This window comes from Loxodonta africana, chromosome 2 (assembly GCF_030014295.1).
Source record: "Loxodonta africana isolate mLoxAfr1 chromosome 2, mLoxAfr1.hap2, whole genome shotgun sequence".
NCBI lineage: Eukaryota > Metazoa > Chordata > Mammalia > Proboscidea > Elephantidae > Loxodonta > Loxodonta africana.
The window spans coordinates 64,617,151-64,641,691 of NC_087343.1; positions in this window are offsets into that span (position 1 = coordinate 64,617,151).

A 24,541-nucleotide genomic window follows, 5' to 3' on the forward strand; every position below is an offset into this window, starting at 1 on the left:
TTAGAAACTGGGCTATTTTCTTACTTACAGCCTGTAGCAAAAATAGAAGCAGGAATTTTAAAGCAAGGGTGCTAGTATAGAACAATCTAGTGAATGCCAAAAACCTATAGAATGTAGCCATAGGACTGAAAAAGCAAAGCAATCTGAGCCAGTTAATACAGAGGAAAAACACTCTCCCTGTACCTCTCAATATCGTCTCACTATCATTTTACTCAATGACACAGCAAATTTCCATTTTTATATAGATTATATTATTTTATTGTTTTACAGATCAAACCCCCTGATTATGTCTTTCAAAAATATTTTTTAATAAGAAAAGGGAGTCTCTTAGATCTACCCACGCAGGTACTATTTATGGTGCTCTTTATTCCTTTGTGTGGGTTCAAATTTCCATCTGGTATCATCATCCTTCTGCCTGAAGGACTTCCTTTAACATCTCTTATAATACAGGTTTGTTGGTCATGAATTCTTTCAGCTTTTGCATGTCTGAAAATGTCTTTATTTCACCTTCATTTTTGAAAAACATTTTCTCTGGGTTTTTTGTTTTTTCTGTTACTGTCTTCTGGGTTACTATGTTTCAATGAGAAGTCTGCTGTCATTCTTATCTTTGTTCCTTTATAAGTAATGTCTCTTTTTTCCAGTCTGCTTTTAATATTTCCTCTTTAACAAGTATTTTAAGCATCATAATATTATTATGATGTTCCTTGGCATTCATTTTTCTGTTTGGGGTTTATTAAGCTTCTTGGATCTAGGGGTCTATAGTTTTCATCAAATTTGGAAAAATTTTGGACATTATTTCTTCAGATATTTTTCTGTACCAATTCTTTCCCTGCTCTCCTCCTGGGACTTCTATTAAATATATATTAGGCTGCCAGAAGAATGAACAAATCTGTCTTGGAAGAAGTACAGCCAGAATGCTCCTTAGAAGTGAGGATGGCGAGACTTCATCTCACATACTTCAGATGTGTTGTCAGGAGGGACCAGTCCCTGAAGACGAACATCATGATTGGTAAAGTAGAGGGTCAGGGAAAAAGAGGAAAACCCTCAACAAGATGGATTGACACAACAGCTGCAACAATGGGCTTGAGCATAGCAACGATTGTGAGGATGGCACAGGACTGGGCAGTGCTTTTTTCTGCTATACACAGGGTTGCTATGAGTCAGAACTCTACAACACCTAACAACAACAACAGGCTATTTCATCTTGTCCCACAGCTCGCTGATGTTCTGTTTAGTTTTTTTTTTTTCCTGCTTTTTCCTCTCTATATTTAATCTTGGATAGTTTCTATTGCTATGTCTTCAAGTTCACCAGTATTTTATTCTGCAGGTAATGCTGTGAATCCCATCCAGTGTATTTTTAATCTCATTGTAGTTTTCATTTCTAGAAGTTTGATGTGAGTGTTTTTCATATCTCCACTATTTGTACTTAACTGCTTATGCTTTCCTCTACCATTTTAACATATGTTTTTTTAGAGATTTTAGCATCCTTGTCTTCTAATTCTATCATGTGTCATTTCTGGGTCTGTTGATTTTTTTTCCCTGCATATTATGGGTCATATTTTCTTGCTTCCATTTTTGATGGTCATAATGATGATTCTGAATCTTAGTAATGACTCTGAATCACCCAAGGAAATTGTTCCATATAATCTCTTTTAAAACAGATGAAACAGAGGGACATGTAGGAACCATTTAGAAAGATCCATGAAAATTAGCTACGACTAGAAGTTTTGGCACTGATTTATAAACTTCTGTTATCTAGAAAATACATTTTTGTGAAATAATCAATTCCTCAGATAATATTAATAATAGGACAACAACACTTATAAGGCACTTACTATGGTTTTGTGTATATTAATTTAATCCCCACAACGATCCAAGGAGGTAGTTACTATTATTACCTCATTTTGCGGATGAGTAAATTGAGGTACATAGAGATTAAGTAATTTGCCCAGTGTAGCATAGCTACTAAGTGACAGAGGTGGGTTCCGAATCCAGACAGTCTAGTTGTAGAGAACATGCTTTTAATTACTATACTGTTCTGAGACATTACCTTATACCCATATGTGGATCGCCTTTATTCAAAGACTATGAATATGATAAAATATATTTTAAATCTCTACTAAATAAAATATTATCTTCAGAATCTAAAAATTAGGAGATGACAGTGTTTTTCAATGCTTCAGGGTAAAGAATATAATTGTCTCTTATTTTTGTTCAGTTCCCCAAAATAAAAAGACTGGGGATTAGATTCAGGAAATGTAACTATTTTTAAGTGTTGCACCTAATATTGTTTTTGGAATGAGCCAGGGAAGTAAACAACAAGTAAATGAAATTATGGGAGTTTTTTTTTTTTTTTTTTTTTTAGTGAGATCCATTAAAGATGAGGATGTAAAATGAGCTAGTCTTTCTATTTTTCAGCTCAGGTTATGAAGATTAAAAAAGATTTTTATTTGCTGTCTTTATTTCTTAAATAGTTTGACTGTGAATTTGGTTTATACAGAAGGAAAGTAATTTGGTTGTTAAAACAAACAGGTTATGACTGGCTTAATACCCAACAAAAATATTTGCACTTAAAATATCCTGGGTAAAGGACTGAAATTGTTCATGATGTTTTATTAAAACATAAAATGAAAAGTTTGTGGAGAGACTTTTTTAAATAGCAATAATCTAGAAAAAAATTTTGTTTACTGAGTAGGCATTTGTGCTCTTTCTTATTTGTGATGATAATACTTTTTCTAACCTCCAGCAGTTAAGAGTGGAGGGAACTCTTTCAGCTTCTCAAAAATAGAGAAGCTATCAATCATGCTTATGTTAGTTCCACCATCTGCTCAAATACATGCAAGAAAAGGTTCTTCCAAAGCTATGCACTCACGTTATACCAGGGGGAGTAGATAAGCAGATAAACCATTTAAATTTCATTGCCAGTTTTTCCATTTTCTCCCCACCCTTCTTTAAAAATACAAAGCACAGGATTTAAATACCTGACACAGTAGTGGATGTGATAGGTGGAGATATAAAAACATCCCACAACCACTTTTCCCACTATAAGTTATAAATATTATATTATAGCAATTTCTATAATCATAATATTCAATTACATTTTAATAATCTTGGGAAAATTTTAATGTATAGGATTAGGAATTCAAGAGTAAAATCATATTCCAAATTTCTTCCAGATGATAATTTTTTTTCGTTTAACATTGGTTACAGTATGTACGCATACTAAACAAAACCAAAAACCAAACCCAGCGCCGTGGAGTCGATTCCGACTTCTACCAACACTATAGGACAGAGTAGAACTGCCCCACAGAGTTTCCAAGGAGCGCCTGACAGATTCGAACTGCCGACCCTTTGGTTAGCAGCCATAGCACTTAACCACTACGCCACCAGGGTTTCCATACACATACTAGAGAACAGTAAATATAAAAAAGTTGTGGAGAAATTGGTTAGTTAATAGCCAAGTCAACTATTCTTCCTGGGCACAAATAGAACTACGTGCCCTAGCTTCCCTCCCACTAGATGGGGCATGTAACTGATCTTGGCCCGTAGAATGTGAGCAATCCTCTTTGCGTTTCCCCATTTCCCAGAGCACAGGGATCTAGAAGCTGGTGGTGACCTGAGTGGCACCACAAGAACCTCTCCTGAATGAGAGAAACCTGCCCAATAAGAACATCCACTTTGAGCTTTATTTGAGTGAGAAATAAATTTCCTGGTTAAACCACTGAGATTACAGATTTTACAGGTTATAGCAGCTAGCATTACCGAAACTAATAAGGTGAAAATAATTAGAAGATCTTAAAAAAAAAAGTAATATCTTTCCTGGAATGGTGAAATTCTATTCCTTTCCTGTCAATTTTAGATTTTCGATTACCATAGTCTATCTTAGGTCTTCTTCATATATTTTCTATTAAATATAATATTCATAGATGACTGTCCCAGTTGCAAGGTATATAGATGCTCATCAATTTAAAAAAAAAAATGCTAACTGGCAATACAGTGCTCTATAGTGCAATATTTTAATTGCCAATGTAGTCTATCAGAAATATAAAATGAGGAGGATATCTGGATCCTAGTCCCAGGTACTCTAAGTTCTTGCCTCAGTTCTACTGTAGATGAAGATAAAATAAGCCCCATAATATTTGGGTCCACCATTGTTTTATTTGTAAATATGGAGACTGGACTTAAAAAGATCTAAGACTCCTTCCAGCTCTTAAAAACAAAAGTACAATTTTATTTTAAAAAAATTTAGATATTTCTCCCCAGCATATTCTACATACACTAGTAGCTGTCATTCTCTCCACATATTAAATACTTTGAGGGGGGAAAAAAAACAGCAATCTCAAATTTAATTCTTACTCTTTCAGAATTATCCTAAAAGTTCCAGAAATGTGAAATAAATGTGTACTAAGCTATACAATCCTTGAGGGAAAAATGTGTTATTCATCTTTGTGTCTCCAGAACCTAACTCCTGATTTTCACTGAATGAATAGTCTTATTGAGAAGCCGAAACATTTTTCAACAAAATTTTAAATTACTAAAAAGTACTCTTAGCCAATCACCAAAAAAAAAAAGGCACAAGAAAATCAGGACAATGGGCCAATGACAGTTTTTAAATTGTGCTCCACCATCCTTAATTTCTAGAAGTTTCTTTGATGAGTTGCTGGGTTGGGTGCATGGGAGAGGAGTGGAAGAGGATCCATTCTATTTTCATTTACTTATTCTGCCTCACCTATGATTTTACCTTTAAAAAAACTGGAAGTTCTACAGGTGGCAGGGATAAGTAACTACTTCTGTCTAACCATTATTACCATTAGGAAATTATCAAACTCATAACAACTGTGCACTTAGGCAATGTAGGGCACAGCTGTGGCCAATATTCCAAAAAACATGATGATACTCCAAAGTAGAAATGGCTAAATATCTGTGATTCCAAACTGTTGAATGAACTTTCTAAATCATTCAGAGAGTCATTTGGACCATTCATTATATTCCTGGGATGAGCACACCTAGGATTAAGCACTACCTTAAAACCTACATGATTATTCCATTAGTGAAGTTTTAAAAAGGAGTGTTAAGACAGGAGACAAAAATCCAAGATTATCTTTCAGTCTAAATTTTCTAATTCATTTTTTTTTCTGTGTGAAAACTATGTTCTCTAAAATTTCAGCATAAAAAAAAATTTCAGCATTAGCAGTTCTAAATGCAGACTGCGAAGGAATGCTTATCTAACTATTGGCTTAGTACTATATCTAAGTGGAAAGAAAATTAAGGCACAAGCTTAGCCAACAATGAAATCTATCCTGTTTGTGGGAAGCAGATATAACCTAAGAAGTTAATCAAACTAATCAATAAGAAATCCACCTGACAGAAAAGGCATTTGACAAAGTCCAACACCGATTCCTGATAAAAACTCTCAGCAAAATAGGAACAGAAGGGAAATTCCTCTACATAATAAAGGGCATTTATACAAAGCCAACAGTCAACATCATTTGAAACAGAGAGAACCTGAAAGCATTCCCCTTGAAATGGGAACCAGACAAGTATGCCCTTTATAGCCACTCTTATTCAACATTGTGCAGAGCAATAAGGCAAGAAAAAGAAATAAAGGACATCCAAATTGGTGAAGAAGAAGTAAAAGTATTCCTATTCACAGATGATATGATCTCATACACAGAACACCCCAAAGAATTCACAAGAGAACTACTAGAACTAATAGAAGATTTCAGCAAAGTATCAGGATACAAGATAAACATAGAAAAATCAGTTGGATTCCTCTATACCAACGAAGAGAACTTTGAAAAAAAAAATCACCAAATCAATACCATTTACAATAGCCCCAAGAATACAAAGTACTTATGAGTAAACTAACCAGAGATGTAAAAGACCTATACAAAGAAAACCACAAGACACTACTGCAAGAAACCGAGAGATCTACATAAGTGGAAAAACGTGCCATGCTCATGGATAGGAAGACTCAACATTGTGAAAATGTCAATTCTACCCAAAGTGATACACAGATATAATGCAATCCTGATCCAAATTCCAATGGCATTTTTTTAACAAGATGGAGAAACAAATCACCAACTTTATATGGAAAGGGAATAGGCCCCGGAAAAGTAAAGCATTACTGAAAAAGAAGAACAAAGTGAGAGGCCTCACACTACCTGATTTTAGAACCTATTTTACCACTATCGTAGTCAAAACAGCCTGGTACTGGTACAACAACAGATACATAGACCAGTGGAACAGAATTGAGAACCCAGACATAAATCCATCCACCTATGAGCAGCTGATAGTAGACAAAGGCCCAAAGTCAATTAAACGGGGAAAAGACAGTCTGTTTAACAAACGGTGCTGGAATACCTGGATAAACATGTGTAAAAAAATGAAACAGGACCCATACCTCACACCATACACATAAACTAATTCATAGTGGATCAAAGACCTAAATATAAAAACTGAAACAATAAAGATCATGGAAGAAAAAATAGGGTCAATGCTAGGAGCCCTAAAGCATGGCATAAACAGAATATAAACCATAACTAACAAAGCACCAGTACCAGAAGAGAAACTTCATAACTGGGAGCTCTTAAAAATCAAACACTTATGCTCATCCAAAGACTTCACCAAAGAGTAAAAAGAGAACCTACAGACTGGGAAAAAAATTTTGGCTACAGCATATTCGATACGGGTCTAGAATCTCTAAAATCTACAAGATACTGCAACACCTCAACAACAAAAAGGCAAATAGTTCAATTAAAAAATGGGCAAAGGACATGAACAGATACTTCACCAAAGAAGACATTCAGGCGGCTAATAGACACACGAGGAAATGCTCACAATCATTAGCCATTAGAGAAATGCAAATCAAAACTACAATGAGATATCGTGTCAGCCCAACAAGGTTGGCACTAATCCAAAAAACACAAAATAATAAATTCTGGAGAGATGGTGAAGAGATTGAAACACTTACGCACTGCTGGTGGGAATGTAAAATGGTACAACCACTTTGCAAAAGGATTTGGCACTTCCTTAAAAAGCTAGAAATAGAAGTACCATACAGTTCAGCAATCCCACTACTAGGAATATATCCTATAGAAATAAGAATCATCACACAAATAGATTTACGCACACCCATGTTCACTGCAGCATTGTTCACAATAGCAAAAAGATGGACACAACCAAGGTGCCCATCAACAGATAAATGGATAAACAAATTACGGTACATACACACCGTAGAATACTATGCAACCATAAAGAACAATGATGAACCTGGGAAACATCTGACAACATGGATGAATCTGGAGGGCATTATGCTGAGTGAAATCAGTCAGTCACAAAAAGACAAACACTGTATGAGATCATTATTATCAGAATTCAAGGAAAGGTTTAAACACAGAAAAAAGCATTCTTTGATGGTTACAAGGGTGGGGAGGGAGGGGCAGGGGGATTCATTAACTGGATAGGAGACAAGGATTGACTTCAGTGAAGGGAAGGGCAATACACAATACAGGGGAATTCGGCACAACTGACCAAACAAAAAGCTAAGAAGTTTCCTAGACACTTCCAAACACTTTGAGGGGCAGAGTAGCTGGGACTAGGGCCTGGGGATCATAGTTTTGGGGGATGTATACGTCAATTGGCACAACAAAGTTTATTAAGAAAATGTTCTATATCCCACTTTGGTGAGTGGTATCTGGGGTCTTAAAAGCTTACAAGCGACCATCTAAGATGCATTATTCAGTCCCATCCCACTTGGAGCAAAGGAGAATGAAGAAAACCAAAGACACAAAGAAAATTTTAGCCCAAGAGACTAAAGGACCACATAAACCAGAGACTCTACCAGAGATCAGAAGAACTAGATGGCGCGTGGCTACCACCAATGACTGCCCTGACAGGGAACACAACAGAGAGTTCTGGACAGAGCAGAAGAGAGGTATGGAGCAGAACTCAAATTCACATAAAAAGACTAGACTCAGTGGTCTGACAGAGACTAGAGGAACCCCTGAAACTATGGCCCCCTGACACTCTGTTAACCAAGAACTGAAAACATTTCCAAAGCCCACTCTTCAGACAAAGAATAGATAGGACTGTGGAACAAAAAATAATACATGTGAGGAGGGTGCTTCTTAGTTCAATCAGATACACAAGACCAAATGGGCAGCTCCTGTCTGGGAGCAGGATGAAAAGGCAGAAAGCGACAGGAACTGGTTGAATGGACACAGGGAACCCAGAGTGGAAAGAGGGAGTGTGCTGTCACATTGTGGGGATTGCCATTAATGTCACAAAACAATATGTGTATAAATTTTTGTATGAGAAATTAACCTGAACTTTAAACTTTCACCTAAAACACAATTAAAAGAAAAAAGTTTTTACAATGAAAAAAAAAGAAATGCATCTGATAGTTCCCATTTTTAAAAATGATAATTTATAAATGCTTTTTTATTAATATACTGATAATAGTTGTAATAAGTGACTTGTATACGGTGCTTAGAAGTTTACTAAGTATGCATTCACATGCACTATCACATTGACTTGTCACAATAACCCTACTGGTATTTTTTTTCAGGTAATTTTTTTCTGTGGTAAATATATATGTAACATTTGCCATTTCAACATTATTCATACGTACAATGCAGTGGCATTAATCATGCTTATGTTGTCCAACCATCACCATTATCTCTTTCCAAATTTTCGCATTACCCTTAACAGAAGCTCAGTGTCCCCTTAGCAATGAGTCCCCCTTTTCCTCCCCCCGCCCCCACTGGTAACCACTACTAAACTTTGGTCTCCATGCTGTTGCCTATCCTAGATATTTCATATAAGTGGAATCGTACAATATTTGTCCTTTTGTGACTGACTTATTTCATTGAGCATAATGTTTGCAAGGTTGACCTGTGTCCTATTGCTATTTTTAATACCCAAGTAACAGACATAAGGACTGAGGCTCCAAAGCATGCATGACTTTCGAAGATCAAACTGTGAAGTCTGTCCTAAAGCTATTATTCAATCCCGATAATACGCTTTTATAGAAGTGAAGGAAGTTAACCCTATTGCAACGAGTTTCTGTAATAACCATAACAGTTGTATAACACATTAGAAATTACACTTTGTCATTTCACAAGCACTTATTTATATATCTTCATATCATTATTTTCATTTTACAGACAGAGACTTTTGGCTTAGAAATATTTAATGACCTGAGCATCATCCCACTGGCTCCAACTCCAAGATTAATTCACTAAAGCCCTTCTGCTGCTTGACATTGGAAACTGGAGGGACAAATTTTGACAAATTTGCACCAGTGCAAGAGCTAATGGGAAATTATATCACTTACACAAAAGATATAATTAAAATAAATAATTGATTGTCTTCAAATTAAATGAAAGTTCCTCCTCCAACTAGTGGGTAGTGTCACATTCCACAAAAGGAAGGAATTAGACAAATTTATTTACAGCATTTAACTCTTTGTGCTGTGTTGGTGGATGGGTGGGGGGAAATATTTGTTTCATTTGTTTTGCTTTGCTTCCTTTAAAACATGTTCAAGATGGGACAGCAATTCTTTTGAAAACACTCGCTAGGAATAACTAAATTCCTGAGCAAGATTAAGCAATAAGGTTAGTCTTATATATAACACTGGAGAAATGTTTTACGGAACAACAAGTCTTTCCAAAAGCAAAAGCCACCAAATAAAACACTGCAAAATGTAATTCAATCAAGAAATTTTTTTTTTTCAATTTGGATTTATGTCATTGCTTTAGTAGGTAGTGTTAATAGTTTCCAAATGCTAATGTGTATTCATGAGCACTTAGCAGGTCCATGATGTAATATATTCTTTTTTGGCTATATCTTTTGTCAAATCCATCTGTCTATGGCAGATATGCATAGTTTTACAAAACCTTATCTGCAAAAGAACTTTCACAGTCAGACAAAAGTGGCTTCGGAAAATAAAGAAGAGTGGAAGGAGAAGAATATGCTCCGTTGTTTTAGAGATATTTCCTTTTCCTACAACACCTTGCCCACAGCTCTCTGTCCCCTGGTCATCTAACAACACTCTACTTCTTTCCTTAATGCCCTGCCTGCCTTTTTCCAAGAAAGAGATGGAAGCTGTGTCTAAGGAAGAACTGAAAAGATGGAGGTCCTAGAGGAAGCACCGATGCAAGATGTAACTACTCCTAGTACACACCCAGACCAGAATGGCCCTGAGCCCTGGTTTAAATGCCTTCTGAATTGTATAGGCAGCTTATTAACATTTGTTGATTAAGCATAAGTCATTTTTATTTGACTGTCTCAATAAGCACTCAAGCAAATTAATACAGGAAAAGGGGAAGAAAACGTAATTGCAACATCAACAAAGCTACGTTGACCCTAGGAAAACAAAAGTAGCCGAGTTAAAAGTAGATACTAGTTCAGATAAAACAACTTCCACCCCAACAATTCGTACTTTTAGATGGGCCCAGAACTACCTTGAGCGGTGACATTGTGTACCTTTTATAGAGGCTGTTACTTTCTTCCCTAATACAGTCAATTAGGAATGATAGCAATGAAGGAGTCAACTATTACTTTTAGTGTCTATGGCTATAAAACCAAACCCAAACCCACTGCCGTCGACTCAATTCCAACTCATAGTGACCCTGTAGGACAGAGTAGATGTGTCCCACAGAGTTTCCAAGGAGCGCCTGGTGGATTCGAACTGCCGACCTCTTGGTTAGCAGCTGTAGCACTTAACCACTTGCCACCAGGGTTTCCCCTATGGCTATAGAAATGCAATAAATTAATTCATTATTCTGTTTCAATACAGGAACTCATTATACCCTTTCTTCATACAGTAAATATTTTCTGAAAGAATATGTTTTAACGATATTTCTTTAAATATATCTATTTTACATATATTTGGTTATTACAGAAAAGGAGTCTGTGTTGATTATTTTTCTTTCTTTTTATGAACGCCATTCATTAGCGTGATCTGAAAGGGGTCGTATTTCAGAAAGAAAAATATTTTTAACAACTAAACTTTGCATTCTCACTGTGATCTAAACATAAAATTTTGCAAAAACATAACTAACATTTTTCTCCTATGGGCTAAAACATGTTAGTGGTTTAAATAAGTGCAAACCAAAAATAAACTGCTTTTGAGTTTATAAGTGTAATTTTGTAAGAATTGGCAAGTAATTACTATAGCTTTTAGAAGTTTATATTTGGCACAGGCACCATAATTTAAAAAAATTTCAAATGATTTATGCTTGAGGCTTATATATACCACAAATGTATACATTCATATCTGCAAGTCTAGAGAGAAAAAATTAGACCAAAAAAAAAAACCTGAAAAACAATCCAAAATTATCAGAAATTGCCTAGCTTTTTGTTACATTGAGGGAAAGTATAAAAACTGCTATTTGAAAGGAAGAAAAATTATTCTTAAGTGCTAACTTCATAGACAAACAACCTTTTTTTTTGATAGGCTAGAAGAAATCAATAGTTATTTAAAAGTCAAAAGTGGACTGCTTACATTAACCAGTCTATTTAAAAAAAAATAAAAATAAACCATTGCCATCTAGCTGCTTCTGACTTACAGCGACCCTATGAACCAGGAAACATTCAGTATTAATTCTATCCTCAAAAAATATGTTTTTTAGTTTCTCATTTCAATTCACTCCAGCTTCGTCTTAAACCTTGTTAGCAACAGAAGTCTCCCCCACCAATTACACAAACCTCACAACGGCTTCTGTGGGATAATTTGAACTGCTCAAACCGCAAATTCCATCCACATACTTTCTTCTATTATGATTGTGTCTGTGTGTATTCAATGTACTTTTTATGAGGCTTTTTAAAACAGACTAGTGGTTTCTCATTCAACTCTCTACAGTATAAACAGAACCACCTATGAGCATTTTTTTTTACATGTAAAAAATTTTTAATTATCCACAAAGCATGCCTCGAGTCAGCTTCAGATTACAGGAAAGTATGCCAAAATCTTACATTCGTCCTTTGTCTGCACTAACGGCCATCTACCTGTGCCCCAAAAGGATTTACTATCATTTGCAGCTCACTCTTAACTTTGGACAGTGACGGTGGGAAATTTTGAAACTTGCCTGACTCAGATGCTCCCCAAGCCTTCGCCTGAACACCAGCAAGCTGATTTAACCCACTACCTTGGAACTTTTATGACTTTGCTGACCCCATAAAACACACAGGGCTAACAAATGCATTGAACAGCCTCCTTCAAAATGCAGCTTGTAATTCTGGCCAAAAGCTGGAGTAACCCTGCCAGATCTTAAAAGCTTTACGATTAATCATTCTGAAGTTGATACATACAGTATAGCACCTTGAAAATGAATCATCTGTTAGTTCAGTACTTTCTAATTACAATCACTCCCTCTCAGGGCAGGTAATTAATTTATTGAGTTAAAAAAAAAAAAGTCAGGATTACTCACACAGTCTTGCAGATGCAATGTCAGCTATTTAGGACAGAAACATCCAAGGCCGTGTTAGAACTCAGTGAGGACTACATATTCGTTAAGGCAGGAACTGGCAGGCCCCTGGACTACAGCAACTATAGGACTCGTGTTCCTCGTACGCTAGGCTATAATTTATGAAACTGAGCCCCAGATCCAGCCAATCGTTTAGCTCCTCATAACAAGTCTAACTGGCTCGGGCAAGCTGAAAGGGCTGCGCTAGAACAGCATAGATGAGATATTTCGCACAATAATCTGCTGATCTGGGATCGCTTTCCCTCACGAGGCCAGAGAAAAATCACAGCTTCGTTGTCTGGAGGAAGGACAGGTGACCTGGGAATAGATGGCAACACCTGGGGCAAGATCTTTCCCTGGCTTGGCAATCCCAACTGTGCCGGCGTTAAAGGACTTGAGCCACTCCTAGAGACCAAAGGGCAACTGCAGCAGCAAAAACCTGAGGTAATTTTCATCTTTCTTTTTATTTTTAGTAGGGATAATGCTGAGGGAAAATGATATGCATAAAGGCACTCAGGAAACTAGATATACTTCAATTTTGTTTCACCTTTTTCCATTCCAGTCTGTTATACGATATGTTATTAAGTATGAGTGGAAAACCAATAACCAAACCCACTGCTGTTGAGTCAGATCCAACTCACAGCGACCCTTTTGGACAGAGTAGAACCGCCCCCATAAGGTTTCCAAGGCTGTAATCTTTACAAAGCAGGCTGTCACATCTTTCAGCGTTGTCCCATAGAGCAGCTGGTAGGTTTGAACTGCCAACCTTAGGGTGAGCAGCTGAGCGATTAACCACCACACCACCAAGACTCCTCAAGTATGAGTTTGAGTAGAGGGAGGCTTAAAGTACCTGAAATAAACTTGAAAGGAAAGTGATCATTTGTGGAGAGAAATAGATAATATTCAGGAACAGTTTTAGAGCTACCTTTTCAGACGGACAGCCTTTTTATCCACCCACAAAAACAAGAATAAAGGGGACCAAGGCAGGGAGGAGAGAGAAGGGGGGTCATAACCACAATGTTTTCAATATCTAAAGGGAAGTAACTATACTCAGAAAGTAAGCCGGGGAGATAAGTTATTGTTCAGCCTCTCTGGCCATTGGCACATAGACCACTTAGGGATGTACCAAGGTGGGCATGTTGGGGCAGAGAAGGGCACAAGAGAGAGTGGACAGTGGCCCCATAGCCCAGGTTTCCCTTGTCCTCACAATACTTTCTTTATTTTCTATTACATATTTAAGCGTTCATTATACCAACAAATTTTTCCAAATTTATAATTATTTGAGGATATGTGGAAAACATTTGTAAGTAAAAATTATTATAGAGATGACTAAAATAGAAAAGAAAAATAATAAGAAAACAAATAAATAAAGGAATTAACATACACAACACCCTTTAGATACTTAACTTACTTTATCCAATGACAAATCCTTCCAAATCCTCAGGAAATAGTATTTCTTTAACAAATTTTGTAGCACAGACATTAGCAACCATAATAATAGTAAAAAAAAAAAAATCTTTCTGATAAACTTTTAAATAATGAAATCAATCATTATGCTTTCAAAGTAACGATAGAACCTACACAATATTAAAACTGTGTTGGGTTTATAAACTCCCAAAGAAAGACACTGCAAAGGGAAACTCACTTTGTTTAGTGATGAAGTATAAACAGTAACAGAAAAGACATTTATGCACTTTTTGTTTGCTGTAGATAATTGACTGAATTCGACCTGAAATTTGATACCAAAAGAAAAACATAGCAGTACGCAGACAGCACAAAAGTAATCCTTTAGCAGTTCCCTCCCAGGGTTTGTTCTTTGAATCCAATTTGTGACCCAGAGAAGAATATTTCTGCTCAGTTTAAACATTTTTATTTAACTAAATTTTTGTTTATTTGTTAGTGTCGCTGCCCATAGTTAACTATAGAACTGAGACTTCTGAGTAAGCCAGGTTGTTAAAGCTGTTGTCCCCTTTACTCAAAGGTAACATGGACTATCTAGTCTGAAATGGAAAACAAGCCCTTAAGGTAATATTGGGATTGAATCTTCAACATACACAGAACTCCCTGTTTTTCATTCCCTTAATAAAATTCCATTAAATTTCCTTGAACGCTCATGTTCAAATCTTCATTTATCAACAGGCAAGGCTAAAAATACTCTAAACTGAGGCATTTATGTCATTTCGCATGTACTCTTGCCTAGAAATTACCCCTAGGATGACCCCACTTCCTGCAACCTTGAGGACAAACATCTCACCACCCAAGACCACAGCCAACAACCATTCAACAAGTCTTTGAGTTAGAAGCATCACAACTTTTGCACATTCTCTGTGTCAGCAGAGAGCTAAATTACAGACTGGCCCCTGGCTCTCTGGCCCTTGCAAACACTAAAGGTTTTGTTTGACTTAACTTTAAGCTTTTCATCTTTTAGTAGGTACTGCTCACCCCAAAACATATTCACAACGAAAACTTGCTAAAGGACCGGCGCAGCCTGCCTCTCCTGTGATCATGATAATTGTGGTGGTCTAAGACAGGATACTGCTACATAGCATTTTTCTTGGTATTGAGATAAACCAGGAGCACTTACATAACAGATAACCCATACACTGAAACAAAATGAAGCAATGTCTTAGTATGACCCATTTTGAGCCTTTTATGCTGTTTACATTTGTTTTCTTTACCCTAACGGAAACAGTGCAGTGGAGCACAGACCTAAAACATACATATCAATACCATAGTCTTTTTCACCTAAAAATTTTAGTGTAACATGTCAGAATCTGCTTACATCAGGCCTCATCCTCAATTCGATATTTCTATTAGCAGGTTTTGGCTAAGAGATGAGCTCCTGTCATCACCATCAATTAATATTTGTTGGTTACCACATCAGGCATTGTCTAAGAAAGGCACGGTATATGAGGGTTGCCCAAACAGCTGGGTTCAGTTCTTACTCATATTTCCTTGATTACAACCACAGACAAGAATTAAGATGATACCGATAAAAGACAAGTAGCTCAGGAATGCAAACCCTTTCCTGAACCAAAAACTGTCAGCAAATCTCAAGTATCAGAGCAGCTATAGTTGACTGAAAAGTGCCCCTCAACCTGGGCCAGGAATGATTTCTGGATCCATAAGTTTATTTGTCCTGCCCTGCAGTTGCCATGGCCAAAAGGAGTCACTCATGAGAAAACTACAAAAAATGTTCACACCCTCCATGTTAGCATGTCAAACTAATTGAACCTGGCAGGGTATTAACTCCTTTCCAAGTGACATGGATAAATAGCCCCATTATTTTTACAATGCTAGACTCCCCCTAAAAAACACCTAGACCATAGGACCAGTCCCCTGGTAGGGAAGTGCTGACAGTTCAAATACTAACACTTGGAGCCAGTATCGTATGGTGTAAACTAAAAGAGAAATAACTGCTAAGAAAAGTATCAGTGAGAATGCCTGCCTCACCTTAACGAAGCAAAAATTTTTAAATGTAAATAGAAGGGTGTGGGTACTACAGATGTGAGTCTGTGGTCACTGTTGGGATTAAGATTATTTTCTTGGTTCTGATGGCAAACGTTTTATCTGGGCACATAGACTTCAAATTAAAATTTGCTCTTGGAATACAGGGGGAATTTTAGTTCATGGTTTTTTTGTTGCTGTTGTTTTAATTCAGGATGTCCTAAGAACATGAACTTATGGAAACATGTTAACGATACACATGACAAGATTCTAAAACATATCAAACTTAAAATGAACACAAAACACCAACATTCTTCACTCATATTTGGTAAAAACCCTTTTCCAAGTAATGAAACCTGAACAGAAGGATCAGTTTTTCTGTGGCCTTGCTCTTTGTCTAAAATTCTCAAGGGCCACATGACATGACAGATACAAAAATTGACAATTATCACTTAATAAGAGAAAAATTGGGGGGTTGCGTTCCTAATATTTGATGCTAAAACCACTTCTTTGCTTCAAGCAACACGTAAAGCAGTATAACACAGAGGCAGAGAGCATGAACTCTGGAGCCAGACTGCCTAAGTTCGAAATCCAGCTCCGATGCTTATCCATGTGACCCTGGGCAAGTTTCTTAACAACTCTACGACTCAGTTTTCACATATGTAAAATGGTGCTACACACAGTAACTAAATCCTATGGCTAGTGTGAAGATTAAATGGATAAATACTGCTTAGAACTGAATCTATGGTTTGGCAAATATTCATTAGGAGAAAACTATCATTTTTATTATTATTATCTCATTGCAATAAACATACACAATACCTAAAATATAGGTAAAGCACTAAACAGCCAGATATGGTGAAATATATCTATTAACATCATATAATGCATTTCAAGTACTATTTATAAGTAAGATTTTGTCTCAAGGGGCTCTGAGATAACAGTGCAGTGAGGTGTTTCAGATACCTTATGTTGTCACTTTTCTGCCTAATTATCATTTCACATGTTTAACCCTTCCATTTAGTATGTCACGCAAGGATAGTAACCCAGGATATGACACAGAAGTGGGTAATTGTAGTAGCAATGATTCATGTGACGGTGCAAAGTTCGAGCTGGTTTAAAGATTACTGCAGGAAGGGAAAACACAATGAAAGCCATTAATCTTCAGCTATGGTATCCTAACCAAAAAAGATCTGAAGGAGGAAGAAAAAAGAGCGTTCCCCATCTTGAACAGCTGTGCTAATTATCCGAAATACATGAACCATATCTGGAATTCATGCCGAATTCTCAGCTTAAGTGTGAGAGAACATTGAAGCTAATCATCCCCTTTCCTCATGTTGAGGGGGGGAGAGGGGGTGGTTTCTCTGAGCAGGGGATTACCTGAGCCTTAGACCTGCTCATTGACAAGGTGCAGAGAAAACACAGCTGCCCCAAGGAAGGAGTGTGGACATCTGCACTCAGTTACTCATTTATTCATTCATTCACTCATGATTGGCCTTCACCCTACCTCCCTCCCCTCCCACACAAACACCCACCAACCACAGCTCACTGTTCACAGTACCTGAGAGAGCTCGAGCCCTCTCACAGGCCACACGCTGTACCACAGCTCCTCCTTCCGCCTGCTCTTCCTCAGCAACCCGTTTAAAACCAAGTTCAATCATCCCCTCCACAGAGCACCCTTTCCTACCCACCCCCACTCTATGAAAGGTGGCTCTTCCCTGACAGGTAAATTAATGACTCAGTACCATTTACCACATTAATTAGCACAAAAGGACATTGGAAAATTGGGTGATCGTTTCAGTTTAGCAAAAAAAAAAAAAAAGCTTTAAAATGAAACTGGGAGCACTTTTTGCAAAATCCAAAATTCTAATGAAATGAAATTTTAGGTTAATAGACCTGTCGACAGACTCTTTGCTAGAGTGAGAGAATCACCTCTGGTCTTCCTCAAAAAGTTGTCAAATGCAGGGAAGCCCATCATGCTCTCTAGAAATGATTGCATATGTGAAACCTTTGTTTGCGGCCTGGCAGGAGAGTTGAATGAGCCAAGCTACATGTAATTTATTCTAATTATCCTGCTCCTGGCAGAGAAATACATGGGGGGTGGGGGATGTATCTCAGACTCAGAGGTGGGTGACTATCTCCCTTCTAGCCCCACCTCCAACCCTGTGCTGGTTCAGCTGCAGGGTCTGACATGAAGTCTCCCTCCCAGGGCCCACTTGCGCCAGTAAGGCCTTATCACTGGCAGCATCACTACAGCCCAGTCCTGTGACTGAGAGGACAATCACTCAGCAATGGGTATTCGCTAAATAGGAGGGAAATGAGAGGGGCTAGAGAAGCTTAGGAAGCAGGGTATGCTGGGGAAGCTCTCGGAATTGTGACACAGGTTCAGTTTGTCTTTAGCCTCTCTCCTTCTTGACCTCGCCTCCCTCTCCCCCCCAAAAATAGTTTCCCTGTGCTCCCCAGCTCCCTCCACCAAAGCCCTCCCCTGTCATCAAATAAATCATTTTATGTGTCAACCCCAGAGCAGCACATTAAACCTCTCTATGCTCTTTTTATGCTCGTAGAATTAGATGATTCTGTTATCTACCAAATGACGTTTCATTTTAACAGGGGCTTTCTAGAAATAAAACTGAGAACTGAAGAAGCAACCACCAGTGAGCATTGCAGGTTGCTTCAGAGCATAGTAACAAGGATGTGCAGAAGGCAAGCAGAGCTTTCCAGGCTCTGGGAATCACACTACTGCATTAGCTTCCTTCTCTCAGCACTGGGCCAGGCTGTATGCACAACCCTGGGCCAAAGAGAATGTCGAGTGTTCATTCCTTCATGCAGGACCACCACAGAGGGTTGGGCAGTGCACAACCTGTACAACCACCCTTAACCAGCTGTGTCTCTAAAGTCCCTGAGTTTTCCCTTCCTACATCCAGAGTATATGCCACTGTCAATCAAGGAAAGATTTTCGCTTATTTAAGCCTCACACAATAGAAGTAAATACCACACTTGGTGTCTCAGAAGCAATTTTGCTATGGAGATACATTTGTAATCACCAGTAACTAAAAGAGACTTCAGGTTGCTCCATATCTCACAGCCCACAGGACTTTTTTCCATAAGAATTTGAGCGCAGAAGTCAAAGCAGTGAAAGGAAAGCAAATTTTACCTGAGTCATATATACACTATAAAATCACGCAATAGCTCTTGAATATCATATGCATCAGGATTACCAAGAGCACTCCAGTCCTACCACAAGATGCTGACACTATGGGTCTGTATTTTAATTGGTACCCCAGATGCCTTTAAAGCCAGTCACCCATGGACTACTTCTTGAGAAACATCAAGGTAGTGTATGTAAACCATTAAAAACAAAGCTCGGCATATTATAAGAGATTGATATTTATTAGCCATAATTATCAAGAATCAGAAGTGATCCCAACTTCATATACTCTGCTTAGACTAGACCAATCGCTAAATGAAAATTGCACAAGGGCATGGCAATGTGGAAGATAGCCAGGGGTTCTATTAGTGCAAGGAAAGAGAAACGAGAAGAAGGATACGGGACAGTTGTTTTTGCTAGGTGCTGCCGAGTTGCTTCCGACTCGTAGCAATCCTTTATATAACAGAAGGAAACACTGCCCAGTCCTGTGCCATCCTCACAATTGTTGTTATGCTTAAGCCCATTGTTGCAGTCACTGTGTCTTTAAGGGTCTTTCTCCTTTTTGCTGACCCTCTACCTTACCAATTATGATGTTGTTCTCCAGGGACTGGTCCCTCTGAATAACATGTCCTAAATAGGGGAGACAAAGTCTCACAATCCTCACCTCCAAAGAGCACTCTGGCTGTGTTTCTACCAAGACAGACTTGTTCATTTTTCTGGCAGTCCGTGGTATATTTAATATTTTTCACCACCACAGGACAGAGATGACCTCATTTTTGTCCTTCCAATGTTCATTTAGCCACTGATGACAACTCATGAGCCCCAATTACCCTGCATCCCACAATATCAACAGCTCTGAAAGGATAACACGAGAACATCTAAAACAATTATCTATGGACCAGAAATTCCCCAAATAATAGCCACTCAAAATACTGGCATTTTCATTTTCCTGCCTCCTACCTTGAAAGCAAAACAAGGTTATTTGTTTTGTAGGGCAAAGCAGGACCCCAAGCAAACGGGGAATTTTAAAGCGGCTGAGTCCACCAACTTCAGTACAATATGTGGGAATTGAATCCCAGACTTGATTGGTTGTTGTACCTCTATGAGTCTTGGCTATTTTCCTTTGCTGGTATGGGCCCTCCACAGATGGTTGGAGATGAATGTGTCCACTTACCACTTGGAATCACTCCTCACAATAAATAGGATGGCCTTTCAGGAAATCTTCTGTTTGGTTTGCAGGCTCCTGAGAGTAAAACAAAGCCTGTTGTTTAACAGCATAAATAACAAAACCTTTGTTCTTCCAAACCAAGAGGGAAACTGTAGATCCATCTGAAATAACTTGGTCGTAAACTGCCTAAGGATGACAAGAATGAAATATTGTTTCAGGCTGCCCGTCAGCATCAGTCTCATTCTCCTCTCCTGGCTTCAGAAAACAATGACTCAATATGGTCTTTTTCTGACAGACTGCCGCCTTAGGAAAATACTGTTCCACAGAGTTGGAACTAGGGCTCTTCCTGCATGAAAATAAATGGGAAGCTATTCAAAGCCCACTTAGATTTCTCTCTTTGAATTCTGGGCATATGAACACAGCTGTTGTACTCGTATAATAAAAGGAAAATGGAAACGTGACTTAAAAAAAAAAGTCAAAGTGTTTTCTTACTCCATCTCAGGTGCTTGCCATGTGTTTTATTGCTTGATTCCCAATAACTCTAAGAGGCTGGCATTAGTATCCCCATTTTTAGAGATGAAAAAACCGAAAGTCAGAGAGGTCAAATAAATGTCTGAAAGAACACAAAATTGATAAATGGCGGAGCTGGAACTCAAAAAAGGAGGCAGAAATAACCTCAAATCCTACCTGTTAATATTTAAATAAGCAACCCTGCATTCCTATTAATATAATTTTGTATAAATAGGATCATTCTGTTTTATCACTAAATAATTTTCTATGTCAACACGCAGATATCTACCTTATCATTTTTATTGACAACGTAGGATTTCATTTTAGGAATTCACCCTAATTTATTATGCCATCCCCTACAGATAAATGTTTATTTCCAGGTTTCCCTGTGAATATGCGTTTGGAAACATAATTTCCCATTTGTGTAATTATCTCTGTAGGGAAACTCCTAGACTTAGAATTGTTGGGCAAAGAGAATATACATTTTACATATATATCAGGTCATATATTCCAACTGACTTACAAAAAGTTATGCCAGGTTACCTGCTTGGACATGCCCATTTCCTCACAGGGCGCACCAGGCTTAAACAATCGCTTTCATTTCTGACACAATAGTAGGGGGAAATGACAGCATTGTTATTTTTATTTGCATTACTTTGATCATTAGTGAGGTTAAACATCTTTTCCTATGCATTGGTCATTTTGCAATTCTTCCAGAAATTAATTACCCCTATCCTTTTTCTATCTTTCTTTTGGAGTCTGACTCCAAAGTTCATTGCAAGTGCTTTCTTACCCCCTTACTGTTTTCCCTTTATCTGGGCTCTGCCAAGCTGATGTACTGGTGTATTGCAGACTTTGATCTACAGCCAAGAAAACTTTGGCAACATATTGTGAGGGTGATTAGTCAGGTTCCATAAAACATGTTCCAAGAAGGAAAACTAGTTAAGTCTGAAAAATGGAAAGCTATAAACTTCGCCTTGCTTGTCTACTTCAGAACAGGTCATCCCCTGGAATTTATCAACAGTTGTTTATCTTACAGGAAACAATGATCCATTCAGGCTTAACCACATTCTTCTGCACAAAGAAATTCGGATAACAGAAGAAGGACCAAGAATGGTTTGGAGGAACACCCCCAGAAACAAAGGACAGCTGGAGAACACAAACAGACACACATACCCATACACACTTCCCTACCACATAGACTCACAATTTTTGCTGAGACCCAGCTTTGAGAAGCCCTCTTTCCAAGGAAACTGAGACCCACTTTACAAACAAAGTGAGCTGCCTAAGATCAATTGGCAAATGATGGTCTCCTGACTCCCTGAGCAGGGCTCGTTCCACTGGAGGATATCCCAACCCAGGGTAATTCACAGTCCAGATTGAGTCCCCAGAGCGTACATCATTGCTTCTGCCTCCCAAAGGGCCACTATTGTATTGAAAGGTGTTAAGGCAAGCAAGCATACCCTCTGCCCCCAGTAAAAAAAAAAAAAAAAAACAGTGCCCTCAAGTCGATTCCGACTCATAGCGACCCTATAGGACGGAGTAGAACTGCCCCATTGAGTTTCCAAGGAGCACCTGGAGGATTCGAACTGCCGACCCTTTGGTGTGCAGAGGGGGCCTGGATCACACGGTTGTCCAAGCATCTTAGCTGTAAGACTGGCTGTGGGTAAAGCGCTATAGGGTGATGTTGGGCTGCCCTTTTGTTCCCACTACTGAAGGAAGAACATGACCAAATCCAAATAACAAAACAGGGCTGGTATCCAGCTCTTGTGGTATTCAGCTTTTTGCCTTACAAATGGGCAGATTATCCACTAAGAAAGGTAAGCACAGGCTTACTCGTGCTTAGTCACTAATCTGTAGTGACCAATTTCACATGGTTTTCACCATATGAAATCTCACCTGCAGAAAAATGCATGGGTCAATGGCCCCACATTCATTCTACCAAGATGACCACAGACCAGTACACAATGGCATTAGCTCCTTCTCTAAAATACTCATTCTGGTGCTATCATGAAGCTCTTACCTAACTCAAAAAATGGCTATATTCCACCCAACACAGGTCCTTGGTGAAGTCTAGGAAGTCAGTCTCTGCCTTTTCTCAATTTAAAAGCATTTTTCTTCTCTTTAGATGTCCACATGGGCCAAACTGAACAAATGGCCCACACAGAGACATAAAGAACAACTGGAAAATCATATTTAAGAAAATGATCTAGGATGCAATAGTGATGACTGTTTGGTGCGATTGTCTGAGCTCAGCTGATTTCTCTATAGAATTTCATGAACTTTCACTGTGGCTTTAAGCAGTTCTTCTCAGAGACCAGGGGAAAAGGACCGAGGGGTCTGTCTTGAATGTTAACCTGTCTTGAAAGTTATCCCTGACTGCTTGACCAATTGACATCTCCTCATCTTCCTCTGTGGAAGAAGAGCAATCTCATGCTAATGGTTCTCTCTGGGAATAGGAAGTTTCCCACAAGATAGATTCTTTCCAAACCCTGCTGCTTATTTTAGGAGAGCTGTGTGGCTTCCCAGCCATCTTCACACAGGAAGTCTGGTACCCCAGAATCAAGGATAGAATCTTTAAGTAAATTCCACCAATGTTATTGGTCATTAAAAACTCTAAAAATGAACAATAAAGAACCTAAAAATGAACAAAAAAAAAAAAACACAGAGTGGGGAAGTTAAATGTATGTTGAGAATATTTGTGAGGACAAGTATTTTCAGCAGAGATTGCTAATCCTTGGTGTATTATTTACCTCAACTCCTTTGGAATTTTCCTGTCAACTTGCATGCTTCCAGGGGCCTTTATTTGCTTGCTCTAAAGGTTGGGCTACACACACTTGGTTTTTGTTTCTTGCAACATTCATTCAACTTGGATTAACATTTTCCTTCTTCTCTTTTTTTCCTTAAAAATGATCCTAAAGAAACTAATGCCTGATTCCAACGATGTAAGAGATATCACTTGGAAATACTAAAGATTTATTTAAGGACCATAAATACAACACACCTTAAGCAGTACTATATCAGGGAAAATATATAATCCCACAGGCCATCCAAAATAACATCTGACCCAATACTAAGCACCTAGAACTAACTCAATAAATATATGTTAACTAATTTATATTCATCAGGGTAATCGTGGTAATAATGCAATCCATTTACAAAGAACTTTGCTGTTTTTGGAGTCCTGGTGGCACAGTGCTTAAGGACTTGGCTGCTAACCAAAATGTCAGCAGCTTGAACCCACCAAGCTACTCTGCAGGAGAAAGATTTGGCAGTCTGCTTCCATAAAGATTTCATTCTTGGAAACCCTATGAGGCAGTTCTATTCTGTCCTATAGGGTCACTATGAGTTGGAATCGACTCAACAGCAATGGGTTTGGTTTTGGCTTTTGCTATTTTTAAAACACTTGCAGACATGTAATTCTAAATGACCTTCAAATCCCATGGAATCAAGAAAATGAAAAGATAAGCCACAGACTGGGAACAAATATTTGAAAAACACATATCTGACAAAGAAGTTTTAGCCAAAGTATACAAAGAACTCTTAAAACTCAATAAGAAAACAAATAACCCAATATAAGCAAAAACTATGTACAAACACCTCACCAAAGATGATGTACAGATGGCAACAAGCATATAAAAAGATGCTCAACATCATACGTCATTAAAAAAAAGGAATTGCAAATTAAAACAACAATGAGATACCACTACACATCTATTAGAATGGCTAAAATCCAAAACATGGAAACACCAAATGTGGGCAAGGATGTGGAACAGCAAGAAACTCCTTCATTGCTGG